The sequence below is a fragment of the Hyla sarda genome, chromosome 10 (genome assembly GCF_029499605.1).
Source record: "Hyla sarda isolate aHylSar1 chromosome 10, aHylSar1.hap1, whole genome shotgun sequence".
Taxonomy (NCBI): Eukaryota; Metazoa; Chordata; class Amphibia; order Anura; family Hylidae; genus Hyla; species Hyla sarda.
The window spans coordinates 66,316,337-66,324,482 of record NC_079198.1 but is presented as its reverse complement, the minus strand read 5'-3'; the positions used below and the strand labels follow the sequence as shown (position 1 = coordinate 66,324,482).

At 42.1% G+C, this 8,146-nt stretch overlaps 1 protein-coding gene across 1 annotated transcript in view; it reads left to right on the top strand.

Annotated features, from left to right (window-relative positions):
- The first annotated feature begins 526 nt into the window (after positions 1–526).
- The window catches only part of CYTH2 (cytohesin 2), a 177,620-nt gene continuing 170,000 nt past the window's right edge, over positions 527–8,146 (top strand). The window contains exon 1 of the mRNA XM_056541855.1: positions 527–650. The gene's annotated coding sequence lies outside the window, so the exon portion shown is untranslated. The remainder of the gene's footprint in view (positions 651–8,146) is intronic.

Sequence of the window (8,146 nt, the reverse complement as noted above, 5' to 3'; positions counted from 1 at the left end):
GACCCAGAAGGAGAAGCCCAAATTAGATTTCAGGAACTCATAATATGAATTGTAGGCCGCACTCCATGCCTGGAAAAGATTTTCGCCGTCAGAACCATAACGTACCCCCACAAGTCACCCCTTTTAAAAACATACTCCCTAAAATGTATTCATCTACAGGCTTATTGTGCAGGTGGGTCACAAAGTTTATGTCAGAGAGAGATTTAAATGGTATTTTTCCACAAAATTTTTATTTTTTTTTAGTAACAGAAAAAAAAAATGACCTTGGTGCTGTGTTAAAAAAATATGCAGCATACTGGTGGTAGCAGATTAAAACAAAGTAAACATTCATATTTCTCAAGGAAATGCCCCCAAAAGAACATCTCCCAGTACATAAATGTCCTGCTATTTGTACAGTATAGTAACAGATGAGGCAGTTGGTAGCTGTTGGTAGATGTGGCAGTTGGTAGGTGGAGAAAAGAAGCAACAATGTCCCCAACATGAACAAGTTCACAGGATGAAAGGGCAGATGCAGGGCTATTTGTCACATTTTTTTTTTTTTTTTACTAAGGGACTGGTCGTTCAACGTCTCTTTAGCAGAATCAATCCCTACATAATGGATGGACATGCCAAGTGACGTTGGCACAAAATAATAGCTCCTGCCCGGCAAGGTAGGAACCAGAATGAGCACAAAACAACCATTCCCGTTTCAAACAAACAGCAAAGGATCACTGATTCCCAGGATCCTGTCAGCCCTTGTTTTATTGATCAGGAATAGCTCAAGTATTAAGTACCCTCCAAATACAAAAAAGCTCTGCCCATGCCACCAGGTGGTACTTCAAAAAAAATGACTGCTTCATATGGCATAACATAGTCATAATAACTGGAGAAAGAAACAAAATATATATAACAATATAATTTGGTTCAAAATGTGAAAAAAATACAATTTCAGTTAAATTACTTTTATATATGACATTTTTTACTCACGGTACACATGTAGAGGAATAATGAGAAGGTTCTTTTGTAGATTTGTGAGGTTTTACCTCACGGTATACATGTAGAGGGATAGTAAGAAGGTTCTGTTGTAGATTTGTGAGGTTTTACCTCACGTTATACATGTAGAGGAATAATGAGAAGGTTCTGTTTTAGATTCGTGAGGTTTTACCTCACGGTATACATGCAGAGGGATAATGAGAAGGTTGTTTTACATTTGTGAGGTTTTACCTCACGGTATACATGTAGAGGGATAATAAGAACGTTCTGTTGTAGACTTGTGAGGTTTTACCTCACGGTATACAAAAAACTATACATGTAGAGGGATAGTAAGAAGGTTCTGTTGTAGATTTGTGAGGTTTTACCTCAAAGTATACATGTAGAGGGATAATGAGAAGGTTGTTTTACATTCGTGCAGTTTTACCTCATGGTATACATGTAGAGGGATAATGAGAAGGTTATTTTGTAGATTTGTGAGGTTTTACCTCACTGTATACATGTAGAGGGATAATGAGAAGGTTCTGTTTTATATTTGTGAGGTATTACCTCAGGGTATACATGTAGGGGGATAATGAGAAGGTTGTTTTATATTTGTGAGGGTTTACCTCACTGTATACATGTAGAGGGATAGTGAGTAACTGAAAAGGCATATGTATTATGAGGAGCAATTGGATAGTGAAAAAAAAGAGGAAAAGGGATGAATAATGGGGATATGAAAATTAATTAATAATCAAGGGATGTATGGAACAATTTGAAACATTCCTTGATACAGAGAGTGGGTTTCTCAGGGCATGTGCCACACTGATAGCTGGTTTCTCTCCATCTCACATGCTTGGCCCATACCCAACATTTTTTGAAGGGTCTGTTTTTTTGGGGAGTAGGGGGTATTTCAAAAGGGAAGTGTTGGCCAGGGACTATACGGCAAGCCTGACTAGTAGAAGGCTGCTCATCCCTCCCCCCCCCCTGGGCCTGACCTTGTAACAAAAGATCTTTTATCACGTTTTCGTTCTCTTGGAAATCAAGGTATGTTCCTTGATTCCCAGATTTTTTGAAAAGGATGAAAGAGTTACAGAGGGCCTCCTGCATGAGGTATATTGATAGTTTTTTATACCACACGTGGGATTTCCTGACTGCATTGTAAGGCTGCAGTAACTGGTCCGCCAGGTCCACCCCACCCATATATTTGTTGTATTCCTGTACACAGGATGGCTTGAGGACAGTAGAACTGGTGTGCCGTACAGGAATGTCCACACATGTATCAGGATGTATTGTTGATAACATACAGACATCCTTCTTGTCCTTAAATTTTAGAAACAGCATTCCCTCACTACAGAGGCCCCTGATTTCCCCACGCCTTAGCTTTTGGCGAACGAGCGGTTAGGGGAGCTCTTTCTGATTTCGGTGTATAGTGCCACATCCAACAGTTTTTCTTTTCGCAAGATTTTGATAAAGGGTACACTAGTATAATAATTGTCAGTGTATAAATTATACCCCTTGTCCAAAGGGGATGAATAAGTTGCCACACAACTTTTCCAGCCACATTGAGGGAGGGAGGACATTCAGGGGGGCCGATTGACTGTCTTTCCCCTCATAACTTTTAAACCTGTGGGTGTACCCAGATTCGCTTTCACGTAATTTGTAAACCTTCAAGCCAAAACGTGCCTTTTTACTTGGAATATATTGCCGAAAGCTTAGACGTCCCTTGAAAAGAATAAGGGACTCATCTATAGAGATTTTTGGGGGGGGGTATATATCACAAATTTTTCGTTTAAATAATTGACCAGTGGCCGTATTTTATAAAGCAGGTCAAAGTTGGGATCATCTCTTGGGGGGCACTGTGAAATGTCGCAAAAATGGAGAAAGCGTAATATGGCTTCAAAATGCTGGCATGACATCACAGAGTGATACAAGTGGGTATTATAATGAACATCTTCCGACCAGTATGACCTCAGAGTCGGTTTTTTAATAATGCCCATATTAGGGATGAGGCCCCAAAATTTTAAAATCTCTGCCTCATCCACTGGGTGCCACACATTTGGTCTAGCATATTGGGAGGTCGGATTGGAATCTATAAATTGTGTGGCATATAGATTTGTTTGCTCAATCATTAAGTACCGTAGATGAGCTGCTGACTAAAAATGTTTTTTTAAAGTCAGCCTCCGTATAACCCTCCACATTCGTATGGATTCCCACATCGGAAGTGAATTCCGGAATCTTCTGGGGTGAATAGGATTCTGTGGGACCCCAGATACAGACCGCAACGACAGGTGATCTTTCCCTGCACTGTTCCTCAAACTCCTCATGGCTGCTATCGCTGGAGGACAGAATTACAAACTCCTCCCCCTCACTTGCACTCTCCTCTGAGAAGAATATAGCAGCTGCCTGCTCCGCAGTGTAGCGCCTGCCAGACATGCCGTATTTATCGGCTTATAACACGCATTTTTTAGGCTAAAATTTTTAGCCTAAAGTCTATCTGCGTCTTATACGCCGATAAGCCGCTGCAGTTCAATGATTTAAAGCGGGCGCTTTAAATCAATGAACTGCAGCGGCTTTTGCAGGTGCAGAGACCTGTCGTCGCTGCCGGCTTCTCTGCCCCTGCCTGTCCTGGGGTCCAGAGACTGCCGGCGCCGCTGCCCCACTGCCTCCCCCCATCCCCGGTTTTTCTGACCCCGCACAAGCCCCCAGGAAAGGCAGGGGGAGAGAGGCCGTCGCTGCCCGCTTCTCTCCCCCTGCCTTTCCTGGGGTCTAGAGCCCTGCTGCCGCCGCTTCTCTCCCCCTGGCTGTCGGCGCTGCTGCTCCATTGCCAGCGCCGCTGCCCCATTGTATAATTACCTGTTGCCGGGGTCGGGTCCGCGCTGCTTCTGGCCTCCGGTGTGGCGTCCCCTGCATCATTGCTATGCGCTGCGCGGCGCAATGACGAGTGACGTCACTTGTCATTGCGTCTCGCAGCGCATAGCAACGACGCAGGGGTCGCCACACCGGAGGCCAGAAACAGCGCGGACCCGACCCCAGCAACAGGTAACTATAAAACCGGGGATGGGGGAGGCAACGGGGCAGCGGTGCCAGCAATGGGTGCCGCTGCACCTTCTCTCCCCCTGGCTATCAGTGCCGCTGCCCCATTGCCGGCACCGCTTCTCTCCCCCTGGCTATCGGCGCCGGCAATGGGGCAGCGGCACCGATAGCCAGAGGGAGAGAAGGGGCAGTGGCGCCGATAGTCAGGGGGAGAGAAAGGGCAGTGGCGCCGATAGCCAGGGGGAGAGAAGCGGTGGCAGCAGGGCTCTAGACCCCAGGAAAGGCAGGAGGAGAGAAGCGGGCAGCGACGGCCTCTCTCCCCCTGCCTTTCCTGGGGGCTTCTGCAGGGTCAGAAACAGTGTATCGGGGTATACACATGCACACACAAAACTTTTATACCCAAATATCCTTGGTAAAATTAGGGTGCGTGTTATAAGCCAGTGCGTGGTATACCCAGTGCGTGGTATAAATACGGTACTTCTGATATGGTATGTAACAACCCTAAACTAATATATATATATATATATATATACATTTTGTACTTTTTTTTATTATTATTTTTAAATACGCTAAAACTAATGCTAAAACCCTAAACTAATATAGATATATATTTTTATTATTTTTTTGTACTTTTTTTTTGTACTTTTTTTTAGAAATGCTAACACTAAAACTAACGCTAAATAACGCTAAAATCTAGAACCTAACTTATGTTAAAAGATTGTTCCCTTATGCTATCTAGACCTAACTAATGCTATATACCCCGTTAGCTAACTACACTACTATCTACCTTTCTATATATTTTTTACTTTTTTTTAACAAAAAAAAATTCTGAAAAAAAAAGGGGGGGGACAGGGAATGAAAGGGAGGGGAAGTGGTGCTTGGCGTTCAACTGTGAGGGGGTTAAATGGAGTAAGAGAGGCCTGGATTATATCTCTCAGACTTCTCTCTCACACACAGCTCTCTGGCACAGCTCCGATCTCCTTCACTCCCGCTGAGACAGATCGCTGTCATTTGTCTGATGAGAGGACCAATCACAGCGATCGTGGGGCGAGGACCGCTCTGATTGGTCCTCGCCCCGCAAGCAGTGACCCTGAGCTGTCTGTGACAGCGAGCGTCACTTGATTGTCACAGCTGTTTAGGAGCAGTGACAGTTAGAAGCATGGACGAGTATAGACGTTCAGGTGCCGGAACAGCCACCGACCTGGACGTCTATACTCGTCCATGGTCGTTATCGGGTTAAGGGTATTAGAAAAATGAATCTTTTTAAGTTTTTTTAAACTAATAAAAGCAAAAATTAACCAAAAGAAGTTAAAAAAGATGGAGAAATTCCTGCATCCCTAGGACCTTTAGGTTTTTTTCCATCGACAACTTTCTCCACTCAAGAACGGGAACTTTTACTTCTTATGGATAGTGATTCTGAAACAAGACATCAAACAGAAACAGACATACAAATGGAAAAATTTACAGGAGGCAATCCTTCAACGTTCACTCCGCAAATCCAACCGGGAAGTAGTTTGGATATTTTTTCAGTTCAAGTCACTAAAGATGTAAAATCTCTAATCTATCCATTAGCACATGATAATTTAACAGCAGGAGGAAAAAAGTGCCTTGAAATGGCTGGAGTCAAGAAAAGATCTAATAATTAAAAAAGCCGATAAAAGGGGAAGCGTCATGGTGATGTCCACAAAATGTTATACAGAGGAAGCTTTAATGTCTCCCATTGATGACGCAGAGGAGGCCAGAGGAAGCGGGGATGACCACGAAATGGCTCCGTTGCCTCGTGTATGCCCGGCGCTGTTGCTGCATTTTTTCGTTCTGCTCTGCCCGATGTCTGCCCAGCTTTATCGAATGGACGTGATATGAAGAAGTGAATTTTTAGAGGTAAGTGCATTGCTGCCTATTTTTTTCTCAATATTTCGATTGGTCTTCAAAATATTTAGCCCTTTTTTATCTTAATAACTATGTGAAATATGAGTACATACATCTTTGTCTGGTGATAGCAATGTTTTCACAAAATATACAGTATTTCTGTATACAGCAGTAAGCATTTACATGAAAATAAAGCAGTTTCTTAAAATGCAATAAAAATAGTGATATATTTACTGTAGCAACTCTTTTGTAAAGGGCCCCTCCAAACCCTCGACTGATGTAATTGATTCTCTCCTTCCTTTTAGGCAGTACCGATTGTTATTCGGGGGGGGGGGGTTGCAGTGTCTTAATTCCTGAACAACTAGCTCTTTAGAGCACTGTATACGAATTTGATGCTATGTGAGTCTTCATAGATGTGCCCAGTACGTTCTTTTTAAATAGTGGTATACAGCCTCCTAGTGGATATTCTGTAACACACATTCTCTGATCCTCATCCTTTCAGATGCCTAGGGTCCCACATTGATATATAATAGTAGTAGTTCTAAGGATAGTCTGTAGTATCTAACTACTGGGAGCTAGCTTTAGGACCCAAGATTCATAACTACTATAGATGATGTCCATGTGATGGCCCAGTACAGGAGGTGTTACCCTTTACTCCTGCTACCCTGTCAGGCAGCCTCCCTACAGTGTCCCCTGGGCCCCCTTGCATCTGTCCCCCCATGTAAATATGTTTCTAATGTGTTATACCATGTAATGGGTTCAGAAAGCATTGTCACTTTAACCCCTTAAGGATGAAGCCCATTTGGGCCTTAAGGACGCAGACAATTTAATCTTTTCGTTTTCGTTTTTTCCTCCTCGCCTTCAAAAAATCATAACTCTTTTCATCCACAGACTAGTATGAGGGCTTGTTTTTTGCGCAACCAGTTGTATGTTGTAATGACATCACTCACTTTACCATTAAATGTATGGCGCAACCCAAAAAATACAATTTGTTGTGGTGAAATTAAAAAGAAAACCGCAATTTTGCTAATTTTGGAAGGTTTTGTTTTTACGCCGTTCAATTTACGGTAAAAATGACATGTGTTCTTTATTCTTTGTGTCAATACAATTAAAATAATACCCATGATAACATACTTTTCTATTACTGTTGCGCTTGCAAAAAAAATCACAAACTTTTTAACCAAATTAGTACATTTAAAATCCCCCAATTTTGAAGACCTATAACTTTTTCATTTTTCTGTATAAGCGGTGGTATGAGGGCTCATTTTTTGTGCCGTGATCTGTACTTTTTATTGATACCATATTTGCGTTTATAGAACTTTTAATCCATTTTTTATAATTTTTTTTGGGAATAAAATGTTATAAAAAAAGCATCTATTTTGGACTTTTTTTATTTTTACGTTCACGCCGTTCACCGTACGGTATCATTAACATTTTATTTTAATAGTTCAGATATTTACGCATGCGGCGATATGAAATATGTATATAAAAAAAATGTTTTACACTTTTTGGGGGTGAAATAGGGAAAATGGGACAATTTACGTTTTTATTGGGGGGGTTTCACATTTTTTTTACTTCATTTTTTTTCATTTTTTTACTTTCATTCATTTTAGTGACCGTGATGCTGAAGATGCCGTGATCAATACAGATCACGGCATCTTCAGCATCACGGTCACTAAAATGGATGAAAGTAAAAAAATGAAAAAAAATAAAAGTAAAAAAAATGTGAAACCCCCCAATAAAAACGTAAATTGTCCCATTTTCCCTATTTCACCCCCAAAAAGTGTAAAACATTTTTTTTTATATACATATTTCATATCGCCGCATGCGTAAATATCTGAACTATTAAAATAAAATGTTAATGATACCGTACGGTGAACGGCGTGAACGTAAAAATAAAAAAAGTCCAATGGCGGACATCCGCGGGATCGCGGGTGTCCACCATTATGGGCGGATCCCTGGCTGCGATTACGCATGATCCAGACATCACTCCGATGCTCGCGGTTATGCTTAGGATGTAAATGTACGTCCTGGTGCATTAACTACCCCCTCACCAGGATGTACATTTATGGCGCTCGTTGTTAAGGGGTTAAGACTGTTTACCATGTGACTTGTCATGTGATTGTTACCCGGGAGGTACCAGTGACCAGGTGATCCCAGGGCTAGTCTGCTAGTCTCCCCCATATAAGCCATGGGGGTAGCTAGCTCTCTCTCTTTCCTTACAAGTCTTTGTTGAGGTCAAGTCAAATCCTAGAGAGTGTCCAGAGTCATAGGAGGCCTCAAGTCCAGTCTG